This window comes from Gossypium hirsutum, chromosome D12, assembly GCF_007990345.1.
Source record: "Gossypium hirsutum isolate 1008001.06 chromosome D12, Gossypium_hirsutum_v2.1, whole genome shotgun sequence".
Lineage (NCBI taxonomy): Eukaryota > Viridiplantae > Streptophyta > Magnoliopsida > Malvales > Malvaceae > Gossypium > Gossypium hirsutum.
In genome coordinates, this window is record NC_053448.1 from 27391992 (window position 1) to 27402587 (window position 10596).

The window sequence follows — 10596 nt, forward strand, 5'->3', positions numbered from 1 at the left end:
GAACATGAAGGTACCGTCAATTTGTACCAACGGCTTGCAGTACGGAAATACGTCTCGGTATTGCTTAAAGGTCCAAAATAGGCATTTGAACACTTGGCATCCACGTAGCAATCAACCGTTGTAGTACGCATGTTCCGTTTGAAGGTCTGTGATGGCACCTGGGACGTATCTCTCTAGCACCTGACACCATTGCCATATTTCATTATATGAGGCGTCCCACCCACTATGCATCTTCTCCAATGCCTTTTGCTTAGCTATCCAAGCCTTGCGGTAAGAGGGCGTGTACCCCATTTGGCTACGGATATTGGCAATTATCACCGGCACTGAAGTCCGAGGATCTGCTTTTATCGTGGGCAGTATCAAGCTAGCCAACATAGCTGAATCTATTTTTGGATGATCTTCTGAAACACCTACAGAGGGAGGGGGTACATTAAATAATGCAACATTGGAAAATAAAAAAATTATTCAGAGACATGCTCAACTGTACCTGCAGCACATGTATGTGGACCTCTGTACTTTTTTATCTCCCACAACCCCGTCCTCTTCCTTAACAAGGCGACGACTTTCCATGAACAAGTGCCGTCTTGCACCGCACACTTCGCCTCAAACTTTTTAGATTTTGATTTAACGACCTGGTAATTAACGCCGTTTTTTGATGCTATGCTGTTTCAAAGCACCAATAAAACTATCCTTATTGGTAAACTGATTACCAACTTCAAGTTCACCAAGATCTACCCCCGAACTTGTACGATCGCGCACCCGGTGTGGTAGATCCGAAAACTCTAACGCATCATCATTTGACAGATCGACATTATGCATGTGGGCTGGAGGTGAATATGCTCTGAATCGTGAATTTTCTTCATCATCTGCACTCCTATCACCATCTTCACCTTCCATTGGAATAGGCTCCGGTTCAGAAAATAATCCAACCTCTGTACCATCCGGCCCGGGCTCTCGAGGTGGATCAACATCGGAGTCACCTTCTGACCCACAATCATCTGCAGCGTAGGACGTCCCCTCACCGGTTGATGTCGTAGGTAGTAAGTCATCCCTTCTTCTGGGCATTTGATAACGTCTCCAATTGGATGTAGATTGCCATCTAGTAAAACTTGATGCAGAACCCCAGCTCGTATTTCCTGCGTCAAACGTCGAGCCACCGACGTACATGTCCCATCCACCGACAGAGTGTCTTGGGGGGGAAGTGCATTCGACACCGCTACCGAACATGGGCTGTTCCATATTTTGTAACACGCTAACCGAGTGTCGGCCAGGGGTCGTGTATACATCTCGAACATCGGACGGAAGTACATCAGTAGGCGACGTAAATTGTACATATAACTCAATATAAGTTGCTCCGCTAGCAAGATGAGTCTGCACCATTGCCTCCAAGCTACGAGCACCTTTTACGTCGAACGAGTCATATGTCACCGGATCAACAGAAGAACAAAATCGATACGTCATTGACAGAACTTTCATTGGCGTCGTTCCAAAGATTTTACGCCTAATTCTTTTACGGAGTTCTGTCAAATCTATGTTTTGGCTAAATGACAGTCGCACCGTATTCTCCGACAAAAAAACAACACCATTCTCTGTGTGGCAAACCTCACCATCATAGTAAATAACAGCACTAATACGTTCACTCATTTTGAAACTCTAAGTTTCTTAGCCTCTCTAAAATGTTTCTGCTGTGAGTTATGCATTCTGTGGAACATTTTCTGCCTAATTTATAGCCTCAGCCCAAACTTGGTACTGTTGCAAAATCGCGTCCACGAGGGCGCGATTTGACACTATTTGCTCAGAAATGTAAAAAAAAATTATTTCCAACATGACCAACTGTAGCGAAGTCGCGTCCACGAGGGCGCGATTTAACAATTTCTGCCCAATATAGCATCCTTGTATCAGCGATTTTATACTATTTGCTCAGAAAATGTCAAAAAATAATTATTTCCAACATGACCAATTGTAGCGAAATCGCGTCCACGAGGGCGCGATTTAACAATTTCTGCCCAATATAGCATCCTTGTATCAGCGATTTTATACTATTTGCTCAGAAAACATCAAAAAAAAATTATTTCTTACATGACCACTGTAGCGAAATCGCGTCCACGAGGCCACGATTTCACAATTTCTTCTCAAATAGCATCCTAGTAGAAGCGATTTCCCACTATTTGACCGGATACGTCAACTCGAAATTTTTTTTTCCGGGACCCCTAACCCCTAAAAAGCCTGCACCCTAAACCCTAAAAGCCAGAAAACACAAACGTAAAATCAGCGTCAAAATCGCGTCCCCGGTACCGCGCCACGTCGAAAAATCGTGTCCACGTCTCAAGGACGCGATTTCCTTCCACGTCGGCAGGTCGCTCTGACGTGGACGCGATCTCCTGTCAAGTTCCCCGACATCGCTCTGACGTGGCCGCGATTTCGCGGAAAATGGCCCATTCCGGTAAATAATTAAAAAACTGGCCTATTTCTGTAATTATTAAAAAAAAGGGGCTTTTTTTGGTAGTTTGGCCGTAATCTGCACTAACATTTTAACCAGACTGCTTTGTTCTATTTTGCAAATTCCAAAAGACTTAATCAACTTATAAGGGGATTTATTATTTATTTATATCATTCATCTCCAAAGAGGGAGGGAATTATTTTCTAGGAGCTTTATCAATATCCAAATAGAGTAGATTAATTTTTAAGAAAAATATGATAAATATCATAGATGTATATTAGTGGATGAACAAACCTTTGAATTTATGATCTCCTCTCCTTTCATGATTTATGGTTGTGACATAAATTTGAAACGTGAAAATTATGTTTGTTTTTAATTCTGTGTTTTTCTTTTCTTTTATGTTTTCAGATATTTTTACCTTTCGGAAAAAAAAACCCTTATATAAATAATATTAGAGTAAACTACACCATCAGTCACTAAATTATGGGTAAATTTTTATTTTGATTAGTTGACTAAAAAAAGTTATAATTTGGTCAATAAATTATTCAAAAAATTTCATTTAAGTCATTTGACTGTTAAAATCGATGCTATATGGCTTTCTTTGTACCAAAAGCTTTCTTTTCACTTCTATTTTAAAGTTCAATTTTTTTTCATAAAATAACTTTAGACATCAGGAATCTCCGAACCAAAATTCAAACAAATTTTTTTTCCAATTTCCAACGCTAACTGTCAGATCGACTTGGAACTAAGGTATGCTATTCTACTTGCTGATGGGTACTAATCTACCGTATAAATCATCAAATCATTACTTGTAGCTCGCTGATAATTTTTTTCTTTAAACTTAACCCGATAACTTAAATAAAAACTTTTAAATAATTCAACAACTAAAATATTTTTTTTGAATAATTTAATTACTAAATTATAACTTTAACTAATGATATAACTTACCATAAGATGGCATATTATGGAGTGGCTTAGGCTGTCGAGCAGTCCACATTTCAACCAACCTCTTTGATCATTTAATTTATTTTCAAACACCTCTAAATCCATTATTCTCTTCAACTGCTCTAATCCCATTCGACACATCCACCTCTTTACAATTACATATCAACAAATGCTCTTTTTAATAATTACATCCACATCCACATCCACATCCACAAATATTTTTCTTCATATAACTATAATTATAAATACCAGTTAAGGAAATACTTATAAGAAGAAATTACAATTAATAATTTTTTAAAGTTAATTAAATTAATAGCTAAATAATGTTTGTAAGCATCAATTAAACAAATCTTTACATGTAAAACATTTTATTACTTTCCCAAAATGGATGAAGTCTTGGTTAGTTAAAATATTAGAAAAGTCCTAAATTATTCAACATTTTAAGAATAAGATTTCTTTTTTCTTTATTGTATTTAAATTGATTTTCAAATATTATTTAAAAATTAGTATTTATAAAAATATTTTTATTAAATAAAATGATAAAAATGAGAAATTTTTTTATTGTATTAACACAAAAACTCTACAAAAGCTATGATGACATAAATGTTGAATTGTGTAGAAGGAAAGACATAAGAAAGAGAGAGAAAATAAGACAACAAATCTGACCCTCTAAACTTAAAACTTAAACGTCCATGTTCCAAAACTCAGAAATATGAACAAAGAAACAAAATGTTGATAGAACATTAATAGAGCTGAGTGAAAAAGGAGAAATAAAAAAAGAGAAAGAAAAAAGGGAAAATTCTTTGTTCAAAGGTCACCACCGTCTTCTTCATACAAGCCTTCTTTAGATCTTATTTTAAACAAACCAGACACATACCACCCAACTTCTCCCCACTTTGTCTTTTTCTTCTTGTCAAATTTTACTCCTTTTGCTCTTTTCCTTCTCTCTGGGTCTATAGTAAGATTGTTGGCAACTGTTTCTCTTTGGGTTCTTCTGTTCTTTTTAATCTGAATATCATTTGCTTGATTTTTTCTTTTTTTGGAACTTTAAAGAAAGGGTAAAGCAGAGATGCCCTTGGACTGTGAATTTTCCTAGAGTTTTGTCAGGTTAGTTTTTTCCCCTTCTCTGGGTATCGATTGTTTTCTGTTAAATTCATTTTTTTGATGGTCTGTGGATCTGCTATATGGGTTTTGATTTTTATACTGTAAAGTTGATCATTTGGAAGTTCGATGATTTTTGAGGTGATAATAACGATGTAAATAGGCTTGTATGCTTTGATACTGAACTCCTACTTGTTGTTTGTCTATACTTGATTTCCAGTTTATTTTCTAGTTATTGGAGTATGAAAGGTTGTGTTTAACTTAAGGTATAGGGAAACATTAAACTTAATTCAATTATACATATTTTGTTCTTTCAAGATGGTCCCCTTTTTTTTTTCTCTGATTCGGAGTTGATAGTCGCCTATTTTAATCATGAAAATGTGCATTTTGACTATGTTCTGGACTTGGCTGCCATTGATTCTCAATCTAAATCTAGCCAGCCTATATGGTCCTGGTGAATGGAGTTAAATTTTGATGAAATTGAGAGAGAAGAGTAGATTAGCATGATTGTGATTCATAACTGGTCCTATTTTTTTTTTTTTTATCTTTATAGGTTGCTTTTTCTTAATTGCAGCATTATTAAGGAGATAGAAAAGGAAGAGATTATGAGGGTGAGGAACAAATACAGGAAATCAACAGCTTTCCCTTGCAATGTAGGGAGCAGATGTTCAATTTCTATCGTTGTGTGGAGCTTGGTGGGATTTCTTCTTATGCTTCAAATCTACTCTCTTATTAGCCACAGAAATACTGTCAGCGGAGATATCAAATTGCGTATGAGTCGTCATCCACTAGTCCGGGAACTTGAACAAGTGGAGGAGGAGAATATTCAAATCCCCCTCCTAGGGGAAAACGGTCCCCACGTGCTGCAAAACGGAGACCCAAGCGAACTACCACTCTGGTTGATGAATTTCTTGATGAGAATTCCCAGATTCGGCATGTATTCTTTCCAGATATGAAAACTGCTATAGATCCACTGAAGGATGCAGGAAATGATAGCTTCTACTATTATCCAGGGAGAATATGGTTGGATACGGAAGGAAATCCTATTCAAGCTCATGGAGGTGGCATGATATATGATGAAAGATCCAGTACATACTATTGGTATGGAGAGTATAAAGATGGACCCACCTACCATGCTCATAAAAAGGGTGCAGCACGAGTAAGTTTATAATTGGAATACATAATCTAATTTACAATATAGCAAAGCTGTAACTAGCCCTTATGCATCGACCGAGTTGCTGATATTCCTTGAAGAACCACCCATATGAGTCCTGCCTGAGCTAGGGTCATTGCTTAAACTAGCACAGTACTATTATTTGCTTTGCTTGGTTTACTATGACTGAGGAGCTAATGCTGGTTTGTTATTTTTCGACAACAGACATATTTGAGAAATGGGACTTTTGTGATTTTTACGAGTTTAAGTCTTAATAAATTAGGGGTTTTAATATATATATATATATATATTGTGTCTGGAAGAGAAGGCCTTAGGTGTAGGAGTTGAACAGTGGAATAGCCGTAGGTTTATGGCTTCTGGTTCTGCTGTCAATGAAGAATATGTTGCTTGCCTTCTGTGACCGGAGCAAGTCCACAGAAATAGAGAACCAAGATGTAGATTTTTTTCTCTGTGGATGAGGAAAATGTTTTGAGGATTTAAGGGTGAATAGTATTTGAGGACTATGGGTTTTAATGGTTAGATGAAGATGAGACTGATCTAGTTGCAGAAACTCTGAAAAAGGAACTGGGAATCACATAAATAGAAAAATGAATGAATAAGTATATAGAGGTAAAAGAGTGAAACAAGGATTATAGACATCCATTCCCCATTGCTAAATGATTTACAAATTCATCAATACGGGCCTCTTAAAGTGTGACGTATTGGCCTGGTTGTGACTCATATAAAGTCTGTCTTAGAAGTACTAAACTCCTATATAAGGAACTAGTGAATGCAAGTAGCAAAGTTTGAACTGTTTTTCTTCTTATGATATACATTATTATTAGTGTATTTGGGGGTATTGTTTCATGCTTATTGGTATCTTATAATAGACAGCCCATATTTTTAGTACAAAATGCAAAATACAATGGACTCTAAGGACACATTTTGTAGGTGCTTTGTTAAATCCTTCTTTTGAAACTTCATGTTCAAATCTTTATGTTACCTCCAAATTGTTGTCATGGAATGCAACAACAATTTGGATGCAGAGAAGTTCATCTTCTTTGTAAAGTTTACTTGTTTAGAAATGGAGAAGCTCAATTCTGAGCCTAATACAAGATGCCTGCCTATTTACCAGGAAAATGATCAGATCCTTGCAGAATTATTAGTTCGACTTAGTTTGGATTTTAGGCTTCCTTGGTTGGTTTAGTTTGTAGATCGAACTAGTATCTTGGTTCCATTGGACTTCTTATGTTTTCCGGTTGATTTATGCAAAATTTTTTTCTCTTCCTATTAAAGAATAAAAACATATGTTTCAACTATAAGCTTGAGTTATGAGTAGCTAATGGAGCTGTCATCTCTATCAATAACTTTTTAAGCTGCATGATGCTTGAGATACTAGAACAACCCCATTGTGTAATTTCTGATTTCTTAAGGTTTTAGTGTATATGTCAAAATATGGTTATATAGGTGTAATGACATGGAATATTAATGCTTTTATCCAGACAAAACACTTGGTCACATGTTATATTATCCTATTTAACTTAGTGGCAACGAAGCTCCTTTGCCATGTCTTCATATTTGTTTAATTTCCATTTAGTAAAAGTGCAATGCCTTCGATGACGTTACAAAAATACATAATATTGTCGAGGTCACTTGAGATTAGGATTTGTGATTGAAACTGGAGAGATTATATTCCATATTATATTTTGCCTAGCTGCCGCAAGTGATGGGAGACATAAGTATGTGCATGTCATGGTTTTACTGCACTAGTAAGGTTCCTTATAAACTTGTTTTCGAACAATAGAAGAGAAGCATTTCTTTGTTGTTAAGGTTGCCTCTATTGATATAGTTTCTGTTACAGGAATTTGTATAACTTCTTGGTAATTATTATTCAAAGAAATATAAATACAGCTCCATTATCGTTGGATTAAGCAGATCATTCTGGTAGTAAATAAAAAATCTTTTAGTCTCTTCTTTCAGTACTTCATTCTCAAAGGAAGATAAATACTATGTAATTACAATTTATTCCCTGTAGAATCATCTTCCACTCTAAGCATCATTAACTTCAAGATGACTTTCTGAACCTAAATTTTGCATATCTATTTCTTTAGTTCTGAGAGGTTTTCGTTGAATATTTTGGTTACCTTGTAATCAGGTTGACATCATAGGAGTTGGTTGCTATTCTTCCAAGGATTTGTGGACATGGAAAAATGAGGGCATCGTGTTGGCTGCAGAAGAGTCGAATGAAACCCATGATTTACACAAATCAAATGTGTTGGAGCGGCCAAAAGTTATCTACAATGAGAACACAGGAAAATACGTAATGTGGATGCATATTGATGACGCAAACTATACTAAAGCTGCTGTTGGTATTGCTGTTAGTGATTACCCAACAGGTCCTTTTGATTATCTCGGTAGCCAAAGACCCCTTGGGTACGAGAGCAGGGACATGACTGTCTTCAAAGATGATGATGGTGTAGCATATCTAATATATTCATCCGAAGACAATAGTGAACTTCACATTGGACCACTAACCAAAGATTATCTAGATGTCAAGCCTGATATACGAAGGATTCTTGTCGGGCAGCACAGAGAAGCCCCTGCTTTGTTTAAGTACAGGGGGACTTATTACATGATCACCTCTGGTTGCACTGGATGGGCACCAAATGAAGCACTTGCTCATGCAGCTGACTCAATCATGGGGCCATGGGAGACGATGGGAAACCCTTGCATCGGAGGGAACAAAATGTTTCGACTTGCAACATTTTTCTCGCAGAGTACCTTTGTGATCCCTTTGCCTGGGATTCCAGGTTCGTATATTTTCATGGCAGACCGGTGGAATCCAGCTGACTTAAGTGACTCGAGATATGTATGGTTACCTTTAATAGTTGGAGGCCCTGTTGATCGGCCTTTTGAGTTCAATTTCGGATTTCCACTATGGCCGAGGGTTTCCATATATTGGCATCGGAAGTGGAGACTTCCCTCGAGTTGGAGAGTGACAAAATGATTCTCATTTTTCTTCTTTCCAAAGATTTGGTTTAGTGTATTGTATATTAAGAGGCTCTTCACCTATTCTTTAACTGGTTCGCATTGTTGTCTCTGATTTTGCGGAGCCTTTTCCGAGCTCACGCACCGCAATAATTTGATGTACATGTTCGATATCTTGCACTGCCAGTGAACTTACAGAGTTTCTTCTGTATGTGGGTAACATTAGCTTATGAGGATTGTAGATTTTGACAGAGAAATATACTATTTGGTTGAGACTTGAGAAACTTTTTCCTAAATAATTTGCCCACTGTTGCTCAATCTCATGCCATTTTTCTCATTACAGAATGAAATAGGAGGCTCTTGTTGGGCTGGTTTGGATTTTTCAAGATCTTTTTTCAAATCTGCTAGGTCGAGTCTAGACTAATTTGAATGCCCTTGTTATTATTGAAACTAGCATGGTTCGACATAGGTGTTTAGATGAAAAATTTTAACATTTTATAGAATTTTAAAATGCTAGTATTTTAATTGCTTTGTTTGGTTTAAATAACTATTTAAAGGAAAATTCAAGTTATCATAATTTTACAAATTAAGAAATAATTTTTTTTTAAATAAATAATATAAAAATGTTGAATATAGATATCATTAGATTTGTAAAAAAATATAAATATTTTTAGTAAAATAAAATATTAAAATTTTATATTAGAATTAAATAAAAATAATTTTTGAAGTTTAAAATTTTAATTTTTATGTTATGGTGGGACTGTGTTTAAATGAACAAAATTACGGAGAACTTTTAAAAACCAACTTTTTAAGTGGAATTTTAAAAATGAAATTAAGTTATTGAGATTTCCTCTTGAAGTTACTCGAAAAATTTTGAAATTCTTCAATATTTTTATTCAAATAAGTAAATTCATTTTTAGAGTTTTGAACTTTGATTAGATGAAACTCTTCTAAATTCCTCATCTAATCACGCTTTGCATCGGGTTGATCATTTATTTGTGTCAAATTATACAATAAAAATATGAAGATTCAAATATATTCTAAATTCTTATTGTACATTTGGAATCTAGTATCTTTACTTTCACTTTCAAGAATTTTAGCTTTTCTATCATTTAGATTTAAAAATTCACTTCAAATTATATATAACCATGTAACATTTTAATCGAAAAGTTAACAACATTAACTATTTGGATTAATTACTAATACTATAAAAATATAGACGTCAAATTTTGTTACAAATCAAAGTATAGAGATTAAATCTCAAATTTAAACATGTTAAAAGGACCAAAATTGAAATTTAACTACTTTTACAAAATATAAGGAAAAGAAAAGAAAGTGAGCATAGTGGTTTGCCATGTGTCAACATATAGAGTTATATAGATTTAAGAAAATATTTACATATTTATAATAAAATTTAAATAAAAATATTATTTTTTAATAATTATGGTTGGACTAATCTAAATTATAATTAACTCCATTAAAAGTATTTTTTAAATTAAAACAAACGGTCCAAAAGAGTGAGGTCATATAATTATTCATTAATTAAGGAATTTTTAGTATATAATAAGGGGTTTAGTACCAATAAAGGTTCATTTCCGAAATTATTTACGAAAATAGGTCCTTTCAAAAAATAATAAAGGGTATGGATCGAAAATCCAAAAATGCGCTAACATGGGCACGTTTTCAGGGGAAAACCCAAAAAAACGCTTCCACGTCAGCACTTTTTTTCTTGTGTCAAGCAAAAGCGTGTTGACGTGGACGCGCTTTAGTAAAAAGCACTGACGAGGACTTACTTTTGGCCGTGTAATCCCCCTACGATCACCACCAATGGTCGTTTAAAAATCTGATCGTTGGGCCCAATGGTAAGGAAAAAAAGAGTATAAAATTCCCCCAATCCATTTTTTGACACCAATTTTATTATTCTTCCAAATTTCTCTCTAATTTTTTCAAAAAAGCTCTCAAAGCTCTC

General features: G+C 35.1%; 1 non-coding gene across 1 annotated transcript; it reads left to right on the forward strand.

Annotated features, from left to right (window-relative positions):
- Positions 1-4012: 4012 nt before the first annotated feature.
- LOC107945462 (uncharacterized) lies at positions 4013-8884 on the forward strand. Its single transcript, XR_005922140.1, has 3 exons — positions 4013-4492; positions 5061-5645; positions 7795-8884. It is a non-coding gene; the product is annotated as an uncharacterized protein (transcript).
- The last annotated feature ends 1712 nt before the right edge of the window (positions 8885-10596 follow it).